This window comes from Anas platyrhynchos, chromosome 13, assembly GCF_047663525.1.
Source record: "Anas platyrhynchos isolate ZD024472 breed Pekin duck chromosome 13, IASCAAS_PekinDuck_T2T, whole genome shotgun sequence".
Taxonomy (NCBI): Eukaryota; Metazoa; Chordata; class Aves; order Anseriformes; family Anatidae; genus Anas; species Anas platyrhynchos.
The window spans coordinates 24525051-24537035 of NC_092599.1; the positions used below are offsets into that span (position 1 = coordinate 24525051).

An 11985-nucleotide genomic window follows, 5' to 3' on the forward strand; every position below is an offset into this window, starting at 1 on the left:
TAGTTGTTGAAAAGGCCCACATGCAAGATGAAATATTAATGCGTTGCCTTCATGTTCAATAGGAGCAGTTGCTGGATTGTAAAGCACCATCGCTAGCGGAACTTCATAAATATGATTTTGGTAAGAGGTGTTACTCTCTGAAACTCAGCATAAACATGACTGTCTGTACCAGAGGTTCTTCTAGAAATACTTCGTATTGCAGTAAGAGACAGATAGCAACACTGAACAGCTAGTATGGCCCTAATCACTCCAAAAGAGGAGTGAATATGTAAGGAGTTTCAATTTATGCTGTAACATGTTGCTGAGAAGCAGTATTGTTATGCTTGGTTCTTAAGAATCTGTCACATACTTCCCTACTTCTATCCTTTCTGTGTTCTCTAGTCTGTTCTGATCCATTTTCATTTGCTGCTGCCTGTTTAGCTCTTTGTGTTTGGACATCGGTAAGCGTCAATGGGAAGGCAGGTCTGTCTTCCTATGTGACCTATGAATATAGGCTCCGAATATGTTTCTAACCACCTAAGAATGAATTCAGCTCTGTAATAATGGCAGTGTCGGACTAATACTGGTTTGGAACAATGGGCAGTAATGTTTGTGTTATCGTCATTTGTGCCAAAGATGTACACTTGGGTCTTCAAGACAGAACAAGGGAGGACCAGGAATGACAAAAAGGAATTTGCATTGGGGCTATATGGGTGCTCACGCTCATTGCTAATGTAGTCGGTTAGGTAGGACTAAATATTCGAGCAAGAGGCGTATCTATTAGTATTTTTAGAGTCGAGTGTGAGGCAGCCTTTATCAGAAATGAAAGTGCTCAGGTTCCCTAAATGGTGGACTGGCTTCTCTTTATTCTAAACTAAATTCTTAACAGAGAAACTGTGACTATTGTACATCAATTCTCATTGTATACAACTAAATTCCTCTTAATTTACTCAGTAGCAATTTGTTAAATTGCAGTTCTGAAGTGTTTCACTCAATGGGAAATAGGAGAGGTCCGGGTCTATTCAGCAGTTAATCACTTTCCTGAAGCCATAACAAAAAGGAAACTTTGGCTACCTCATGTTTCAGTCCGTGCATAGATTGATTCAAACAAGTCATGGAACAAAACTTTGAGCATTTCTCCGTAATTCTTTAGGAGATTACTTTTTCATTTCAATATGTCTTGCTTTATGCTGGTCGCTGTAAACGCTTAAAATACACTTTCGCTGGTTTGGATAAGCAGTCTTTATTTATTTAAGACTATATTTTTAATGTAAAGTGTGTTCTTTTTCTCCACAGATAACACCTTACCATCCCATTTGGGTAAAAGTCAGAGTAATAGCGAACTGCAAGTCGCCCGTCAGAATCTCCAGGTAGGAACTGTAATGGCCTCAGACATTTTGTAATGATCAGTAATGTTACAAAGATTCTCACTTTTGACAGAGAATTCAGAAATTACTAACTATATCACTGTCATCATCCACCTCTTCCCCTAAATTAGTTCACTGACTTGGTAATGACATGGGTAGTGGTTAGATCAGATATTTGCTCTGCTGAAGGGAGTTTGAACACAGTGCTATTATTCCAAGAGTTGTGTCTTGTGATGCGGTGTTGGCATGGAGAGAAACACCTGCAAGCACTGCTTTTCCTGACAGCACCTGAAACTATGCTCTTCACTCTGGGCATTCAAGAGCACTTGCCCTCTTGACTTGATCTTCTGTGAAGACCATCCCTTCTGCCTTTACTTTTCTGCTGCTGGTGACTCCCAATAGTTTATCCACCAGCAGGCTTGGGCCACTAACTAAAGAGCTCCCAAACCTGCGTTGGTTTTATTCTGTAACAGCTTCTGTGCTTCTGCTAGATTTCCTGCTGGGACTGTCTTTTGCACCATCCAAGATGAAAAGAGTTGTGCGTATCTTTTTTCTCACCACTTTCCTAGAGGTGCTTTCCACTAACTGAAGAAACAATACAGCAATCTAGTGTTTAGGGCACTGGACTCTTTTGTCTTACAGATAATAGCATTATCCAAAACTTCTGGAAACAAAATCCTACTTTTAATTGTCTATGCTGTTACTTGAACAGCCATGCAGAGTTGAATTCTGCATTTTGGAAGGCCAAGCAGTCCTGCCGCAAATCCAATTGAATGTAGATGGCCATTAGGATACTTCTAATTAGTCAGCTATTGTGTAACACTATAATTAAAAACAAAACCTAAGCATATCTGCAGAGGAAAGAATTCTAGTTCACTATAAATCGGTAATTTCATGTGTTTCGAAGGCGTTTCAACATTTTTTTTCCTTGGTATAGAGGGAGCGTTCAGCACAGGAGAAATATGCACTGCAACTTGAGAGACGAGAACGTGCTCTAGTTGAGCGAGAAAAATTGCTTCACAGATGTGAAGCAGCTTTCGCTGCAATAAAAGATGCTGATGAAGACGTTTAGGCAGTACTTGGAACTATGAAAAAGGTACAACTACTTACTTAGTGATTCTTATTGCTCCCCATACATTTTAACTTGCTTGTAGTTTTCTTAAGCCATCATATGTTTGCTGGATATAATGCTTATTTCTTTAAAGTGTTTGAAACCCCCAAATGAAAGATTTAGCATAAAAAGTGCCAAACTGTTGTTAGTGAGTTTGGTGTGGTTTCCAGTTCAGAATGGTGCAATGAATTGTGGGATGTGTAGGTACAGATTACTGTTGAAATTTGGGAAAACTAGATTAAAATGAAGCAGTTAACCACTGGGTTAGAGAGGTCAGTAAGACTGGTGCTTCCAGTATTTGCAGGTCTTCGGAACAGACTAGACAAACATTTGGCAGGAATGAAGTGATGCACTTTATTATGATACAGATGGTACCCGATTTGATAATGGAATTGGATGGTTTAGACATCCTGGCACCACCTACAACAGCCCTGTGGTCTGTGAAATTATTGCCAAATCCCTGAAGAACTGTGAAATTATTGTCAAAACCCCAAATATGCAAGCCTTATAAAGCATTGTGTAATGTGGTTTGGAGAAATTGAGAATATTAATTCTTTTTTTTTTCCTCTCAAAACCTTTCACTTATAATTCTGCTGTCCCTGACTGTTTTGAAAGTTTATGGTCAATTTCAAGCCACCTTGCTCCTGTTCCATCCCAAGCTGGGCAAGCTTTTCCTAGGCTTGGTTAACTCTAAAGGTTTGGCCTTTTCAATGGAAGTAATTGAGCACTCCGTTTGGAGCCTATCTGTAGCATTTTCTTTGTTGATGAGATCATTTGAACTTTTGGGTAGACCTGTGCGGTGTCAAGAGTTGGACTTGATGATCCTTAAGGGTCCCTTCCAACTCAGGATATTCTATGATTCTATGATTCTATGATTTCTATATTTACCGCTTAAGTCCTTTTTGCAGCATGATAACAGTCTGAGAGTGAGGCTTAAGAAAATGTAGTGGATGGTTGAATTCCTAGTGCAGAAGACAACACTTCTGAACAAAAAGCTATTTTCACATAGAAGATTCTCACGGTTTCTGAGAAATGGAATGTTATTTTCTGAAAACATTTGTTTTATACTCGGCTTCAAAGCCTCAGTATTGTTTTTTTTTTCAGAATCTGCTGGAAAATATTTAATTATATTTCAAATTTCCAGTGAAGGGGAAAAAAGACATATTCCTTGGTTTCTTTTTCAAGGCACACAGGTTTTTGACTGTTACAAGTAATTGTCACTTCAATTTTCCTTTGTTGCAGTTTCTTTTGTCTGTTTTTGCTTATATTTTAATGGTATGTACTGGTATTAAATTATATTATGGACTAATAATAATAACAAATATTAAAAGATTACTATCTTGAGTTTCACAATTATTTTTTTCCAATTCGATGAAATGTAGCACGTATTGGATACATTGCTGGACATTGCAGGACAGGTGTTTAAGTACAGGTGAACTAAAGCGTCTTAACTATCAGCAGTGAATAGTTAGAATATTTGAAAGATTCAAAAAAAGGGAGAATTGGGCATATTTGTGGTTAAAATGGATGCTAAAAAAAAAAAAGAGCTAAGTGTAAACAAAAGCTTTGACATTTGTTTTCATTCACAATTCTTTCCCACACCTGACTTAACTGAGGAATGTACAAGAGGATCAATGAGAAGATCTAGGTATTTTCTGAAAAAAAAAACAAGATCCATAGGCTGTACACCATGGCTCCCATTTTCTTTATATTTCTTCTTAATATGTGGTGTGGATGTTGCTTTCTTCACTACTGGTGGTATGTGCAGATTGGACCATGAAGAATTACAAATTTGATCTTTGAAAGTTTGTCCTGTTTTTTAACACTGAAATGGAACTTAGTTGAGAATTATTTCTACAAAGACTCTCTTGTTAATCACGTTTTAAAATTTGATATTTCTCTAGCAGCATGAGACAAAAATGAGCCAACTGAGAGAAACCTTGAGAAAAATGACTGATGAAAATAATGAACTGAGGTCATCGCTTAACTCTCTGAGGGAAAATAACGAATTGCTAAAAACCCAGACAAGATTAATTATTTCCTGTTACTAGCTTTACGAGTTACAGTCAAGTAGTCAAGCAGTACAGTCAAGTTTGTAAGTAGCTTTGCAAGTTACAGTCAACAATTTTAAATGTTTGAACAAGTTGTTTGCAAAATTGCTGATTTTGTTTCTTTAAGACAAGAATTGTGTGAATGGTTGTAAATACTTTCTGCTTCGTTTTCTAGTACATGAAATTTAGTCTCTCAGAGCTTTTGCAGTATTAAAGACTTTAGAGTTAGTTATTTTTGAAAGTGTTAATTAAAGGAGTATTTTCTCTGTTCTTAAAGGCACGCTGAGACAGTGGTTCACAAGAATACAAAGTTAAAGTTTTCTTCTCACTTGACTTAAATCTGACCTAAGTGCTGACAAGCAAATTGCTGCCTAAACTCTTTTGACCGTTGCTCCTTCAGTGAATTGCAGTTCTGATGCTCTTGAGTATGATTAAAATCATCTGCTTCCTAGTCTCAGTAAAATCTTTCTTTCTCTTTCTCTTTTGTGCAAACTGAAGTATTCATAGAGGACTTACATGATGATCAGGATGCTTGTTGTATCCATAGAGTATGCTACTTATATTTAAATGGTGGTTATAGTTTGCCCCATATTCTTTTCTCACAGTCGCAAGTGATATATGAGCAGTATCAGTAGTTAGAATTCTGAGTGAAGAGAAGAACAGTTGTCTGAAGGTAGATACAAGAAAACTTGTGAAGGTTTTAGAGAGATGTTCGTGTAGTTTGTCTTCAGGAACGTCTGGATACCTTTCACAGAGCTTTTCTGTACAGTTGTAGCAGAGGGACAGCATGACAATTTCACGAAATCTTTATTCTTCCAACAATGCTAGTTACACAGTTAAAATTTAGCCTAAGTAGATTGTATGAAATAAAGCAAAGGAGTGTATTAAATGTATTAAAATGAGGATCATGCACAGATCATTAAATATTTTCTTTCTCCTATGATCCATTTAGTTAGAATTATAAAATAGAGTGATTTTGTATGTGAAAATCTCTTCCCAAGGCTTTCATAAACATTTGTTTAAGCACAAAATAAAGCATGTGCGTATTACTAATGTACTCGTATATTTTAGTCTATTGGTATTGTGGTTTAGAAAATCATAGACTTGAAAACTGAAATAACTGATGTTGTGGATGTGTTACAGTTACTACGGATTTCAAAAGTTTACGACCCCTTAACTATTCTTATGGACTGGATCTCAGACCAACACCTTAGCAAAATAGAAATACAAGAAGAGAGAGAGGGCAGTGAGAAACCTCAGTGTGCTAAAGAAAACTACACTCTAGAAAATTGTATGAAGGTAAAGGCATTTGAATTTGTTTAGGTTGAAATGTTAAGATTCTTTGTATTATTTCTGAGTGTAACAGGTCTGCCTGTTTTACACACGCTTTGAATACATGAATTAAAAGAAAACAGCAGTTAATCCTTCAGTATTAATTCCAACAGTGAGATGTAATAGATAATTTTTCATACAGATATTTATACAGATCATTTTTAAGGAAATGTGTAGTGTGCAGTCTGACCTTGAGATTCCACCTGTCTTTCTATTTTAAGTCACTTTTCTCAGCTGATAATTTATCTCGTGTTTTATCTGTAATACTGTATGTAATTCCTTTTTCCTAAGGAGATACACACGTCTAATTTAAAGTATTTTAGTGCTGATACTAGGTATTAAAAGTTCAAGTTATGTCTTATAAAAGATGATACCGTGCTATACTTGTAACGCTTTTTTGGGATACCGAGGCTTGGAAATCAGTGAAGCGTTCAGGAAATCTGCTTTTTCTGTTTGTTTAATTATTATTCTATCTAAAATTTGTAGCCCTTGGTATTAGACTTCAGAGCTTGAGCTCACACAATGTCTTTCCACTTTTTGTGTAAACCTGTGTAAAATGTAAATTCAGTATATAATTCTGTTACCTGTACCAGATCTGCCCAGTGAGTATTTGTACATGTAGTCTGTTAAACTCCGGGAATACGTTGATTTTAGTTTGGTTTAGTTTTGCTTAGTTTGCTTTTTACTTGTGGTTAGCTTGTACTGTAAGTTCGTATACTGCACGTAACTTTGCCATTCTGTATTTTTACAGCTTTTGCCTATGGTCACTGGACAGCTCCAGTGGATGCCATTTGTGGATCCTAAACTACATATGTCTGTGATTCAATTTATCTACTGGTCTCTAAGGCAGATAGACACTGGTAGTCAGGTAAATTCCCAAGAGATATTTTGTATTATAAATGAGTATGAAAAGTAGATATTTTCAGGGAGTATATATAAAAGAAACTTTGCTGTCTTTGCAAAGCATAAATGCCTACCACAGATACATAGCAAATGAAAAACTAATTCTCACCAAATTAACTTTCTCACATTCGTTGTAATATTTTGCACCGTGTCTGTAAACATATTTTTGCACACATATGTGATCTTTGTTGCAGTAGTTTGTAGCATCTCAGAAATGGTATTTTCCATATGTGCTTACAAAACGTGTGAACTAGGAAAAGAAATATATTTTTGTTCGCTTTATGCATGAGATTTGTTGAAATTGATGGCAACGTGTGGCAAAGTAGCAAAGGTATTTTGATTTCTTTGTTCTCTACTCAGTGTCTAACTGAATAGAACTAAGCTGGTGGTTCCAGTGCTAATGAGAACGTATTTTAAATGAGCATGTTATTAAGTTTGATTCTGAAGTAATATTTCTGCACCGGTTTTTGAAAAGTCCAATACATCTTACCTGTACAGTATTCTTAAGGGTCATGTTTAGACCTTAGTTCTGTAAATGCTTTTGTAGGACCTAGCTTCAGGCATCTTCACAAAAGAGGGTAGTGTAGTAGGCAGCACTGATTAAAGCTGAGTCTGAACTGACTTTATTCTGGAACCAGAGGCAAATTAAATAATGTCAGCATATCAGGGGCCCTGACTACCTTGTTTCTTTGTGAAGTGTGTGTTGACTAGGCCCTGTGCTAATGTTGTTCAACTGCTTGTGGAACGCAAAGTAGTATCCCATGTACAGACTATATTGCAATACACGGTCACGACATCTGCTATTTAATATTTAATCCTTAGGGGAACATACGTACTTAGCAGACAGGATTTTCATGTATTTTAATGTTTACGCTAAATGTGCACGTTGTTTGAAACAGGATGCAAGCATGACAGCAACAATGGAGAGACTTGCAGAAGTTATTCTCAAAGGCGCAGTACAAAAGGGAAGCATGCAAAAATGGACTAAAAAGTCTACACGGAGTAAACCAAAAGCTGCACATTTCTTTAAAAGCTCCTCTATGCCTTTGAGGTTTCTGTCAACTTTAGTTGTGCTTAGAACAGCAAAACGAAGTAAGTTCTGGTTTTTATTATGTCTTTTTTAAATTATCTTTTTCTTTTTCTTTTTTTTTTTTTTTTAAATCTTGTTTTCAGGTATGTGCCCGGACAAAAAAACAAATGTACAAAATGCAGCAGTTCAATGATACTGTAGCATCTGTAATGCTTTAGTAGTAAAGGATGTTTTATTTGAATTTTACCACCTGATGAAGCATAATATAGGGAAGCAAGTATGAACCTTGCTATTATTCATGTCATAATTTGTGTGGTCATTTTAATATGCTTTATTTATGTCGGTGAGATCAACGTATTTTGTGACAAAGGGGAAAAGAGATGTTGGTAATTCTCTCAAGCAATCACCGTAGCAGTGATTTGTTTGTCAAGATCTGCACTGCATATAATGGTACAGCTAATTGCTCCTCAGTAAACTGAAATCAGTAGCAAATTCAGAACAGTTCTAGAATTTCATTGCTTTGTCAAAGTTTAATGTAAAGCTCATACTCTATCTAGCTCTTACCTCTCTGCTGTCTCCCCTTTTCTCCTACCAAGTCTGTCACTGCAAGTGGCTACCCATAAACATTATCAGCATTGAAGAATGCTACCATATGCTGATGCAGTATAGTAATGTATTTTGTTAACAGGCAAAAGCAAACGAGGTCGTACTTGTCTGGAGATATCGCAGTTCTTAGTGACTTTTGCTTCAGTTCATGAGAGTTACTCCGCTTGTGCAATTTCCAGGATGCCGTAGTATCTCTTCTCAGCAGCAGTTTCTTTAAAAACAAACAGGGCCTGAAAAGACAAAAAACGTTTTCTTTGAAGTGATGACAAAAATACTGACCTGTGCAGTATTTATACTGGTAGTACTTAGAATAAGTAGGATTTAAACATTCTGGAAGACCACCCTGTCACCATTAATAAACAAATACAGTATTTCAGCTGTTGGAGGGAAGAATCAGTGTATTTTCAATTTCAGTATCATATAGTTTCAGTCAGAATATTTTGGTGAAGCATGATTACCCTGAAATTGAAACTCACATTTCTAGAAATGTTTGATGAAAATGATGCAAATGAATTACAATACAAAAAAAGTACTTATTGCAGAGATTAACTATAAGCAGATGAAAGCTGTTGATCAGAATGAATCAGTTTAGCTTCTCATGGTCGGTTTTTACTGCGAGCCTATAGAACATGGAAAAAAATTACCTGTTAAATTTATGTTGAAACTTACCGTGTATGAATTTTCATCACTGACCACATGTCTAATGATCTAGCGATGACAAAGCAGCACATTCAGTTTAAACATATATATCCTGTTCCCTTCAAGATGCTAATATCCAGCAGATGGCACTGTAATTAAACTTTTGCTATGTGATAAATTTTTCCCTTACTCTTAATTTTCTGTGCTCCAGATGATCAATGCTATTCCAAGATACTGAGGAAGATTTGACATCATGAAATTAAGAAAACTGAATTGATTCACTTAATCTAAATTCTCTGAATAATTTAGTGTTCTCCAAAATGGATGCATATATAACGTGGATGCATATATAACGTGGATGCATATATAACTTAAACTACAGCTTTTTATGGAAAGGAATGTGAATAGTTGCTGTCATGACAGTAATTGCAGTTATTCAGATGAATGAGCCTTTTACTCCTTTATTAGAGGCTTCCCAGATGTTGAAACCAATATAGTCCCAAACTATGCAGCTTGTGATTTCTTTTCTCTCTTAAGGAAGAGATTAGAAAGGTGTTATATTTGCAAATATATTTTGCTCAATTTGTGAGTTGTAACTTGTCTTTTTTTCCACTCACAACAATTTTTGTAAGGAATAAAAATAGGCAGAAGATGCATTTAAACAAATAAGTAAATTAATATTTTCAGCCATTTAATTTTTTTTTTTTAATTAGTATATATCTGCAACAGTAACTCTTAGGATAAATATTCATGTATTTGTGATCATCTAATGGAACTGTGATTACATAATTTTTATTCCCTGTTTTCTGTTATCTTTCAGTGAATTACCTGACTCAGGCATTTCGTTCCCTTTGCGTGGACTTGAAGACAGATGAAGGAAAGATCTTATTTTTGCAATACCGATGTGTGCCTATCATACTAAGCCACTTAACTATATCCAAAAAATGTCTCCTTTTTATTGCACTTAATGCATTAGTTGAGATGGCCATGAACAACGATAAAAGTGAGTAATTGAAAAAAATACATACAAAGTTATGATGAAAGTAGGTGAGGTAAGCATAAATACCAAATCAAAAATAACGTGCTGCTTCTCTATAAATAACCTGATCTAGCATTAGCATTCATTTGTGTCATTTAAATTCATTAGAGATATAAAGTATGTTTCTGAATTGTCCGTCTCTTCTCACTGTCAGCATCCAAGCTTTACATCTTGTCCTGGTTGCTTTCTTAGTGGTGTGATTTTTTTTGATGTTTAGTTTAGCTTTTCTGTTTATTCCACTGGTTTACCTTGCTGATGTTTTGCCAATGAGTAATTTTCTTTTGAAGTAAGGCTGTGCCAGGGCAGCCATTTCATGAAATCCTGTTAGCAGGTGGAGATAAAATAAATAAATAAATAAATAAATAAATAAACTTTTATCTTTTTTTACCCCCCTAATGTGAACAGCTCACCCCTAGCCATTTTTCACTTTAAAGTAATTGGAAATGGCACATCTGTAAGGGATGGTTATGTTTCAATGAGTTGTACTGTGGTGTGGTCCTATAAAAGGGTTAATAGTCTCCTTCACAGTGGTTTTCCAGGTGACACAGGCAAAGAATCAGTTGATAACAATCTGGATGAACACACAAGTAGTGAGCCATTCCAGTGTCATGTGGAACAATCCTTGTTAATTTTCTTAAAATAAAAAGTATTCATTGTTTTTTGGAACAGAAAAGGGAAGGAGAAGGGACTGCTGCTATTTGTGAAATGTATATTGTTGGCTTGGGGTATTTTGTTACCATGTACTATAGGGGCAAAAACAGAAAGCGTGTTTGACTTGGGATGGAACAACGTTGAGTTAGAAGGCATTTTGTAGTGAGATAAGTGGCAGAAAGATTTACCTGATGTTGTTTTCATCCTTTCAGACCGTGTGGTTAGTTTATCTATTTGTTTTTTTTCCACTAAAGTATTTCTAATCATCATAATTTTGATCGGTATAGTAACTGGGAAAGAAAAACCTAAGCAGGGTTGATGGTATCTGACATTACTTTGAAGAAAAATTCCACTAACAGTACATGTTCTGTTATCTAGTAGTAGTCATTTCGATCTGCTGGATGCCTAGATTTGGAAGAATAATGGAGATAAATTGTGACAAGTTCACATTTTGCCATGTTGCTTGTAACCTTGTTGCATGTCAAATGTAACCGTTCAGGTATTGGTACCATCTGTTTCCTATCTATACGTAGTATCTTAATGACAAATTAGAATTAATAGTCTTATTGCTGTTCATCTTTACTGGCACGCAGCTTTTCATGTACCCCATCCCTGTTTGGTTCAGGTGTTTCACATCCAGAATCCTGTCAGTCTGTCTTGTTATAAAGGTAGTTCCTGGCCTCCAAGGTGTAGGTTTTTGTTCTGGTCTTTTCTGATCTTTGTAAACTTCTGTTCAGTCCAACTTAGTTCTGTGACATAAGGAATCCTGTTCTATTTTTAACCTTTTTTATTGCTTTTTTTTGTGTGTGTATGTTTGTGATGGTCATTTAAGAATGATGGTGGCCTCCCGTACATCCTGTGTCATAGCTGCGTGAAGGTCTTGCACATCTAGGAAGCTGAAGAACAATTGATACCATCCTGAGGTCAACATGTACTGGGTGATGGGCTGGACCTGTCCTTGGGCTCTCTTAACTCGGGGTCACCCACGAAGGCATCCACACTCGAGGGGCCTTGCACTGACTGTTACCTCGCCTGCCCTCCGTTGTGCTATAACCACTGGCTCTTAGCAGGCCCAGCTGTTGACGACGAGAATCAGTTAAACTCAGCAAATGGTTCCAATCTTGCCAGTGACTGTGTAAGAGACAGCAGCTCATCAGCAAGCTGTTCAGTGTAGTTACTGGTTCTTTTTCTGTGGTCCTTATGTAACTTTTCCACGAGCTAACTCTCCATCACTCTGTTGGGTTGGTCCGCTCTCCTGGCAGATCCACATGCAATTA

General features: G+C 36.3%; 1 long non-coding RNA gene across 1 annotated transcript; it reads left to right on the plus strand.

The window, feature by feature from the left end:
* The first annotated feature begins 135 nt into the window (after nt 1-135).
* Nucleotides 136-11709, plus strand: LOC140003572 (uncharacterized). The gene is made up of 2 exons (XR_011812460.1): nt 136-7835; nt 9839-11709. It is a non-coding gene; the product is annotated as an uncharacterized lncRNA (long non-coding RNA).
* Nucleotides 11710-11985: the final 276 nt, after the last annotated feature.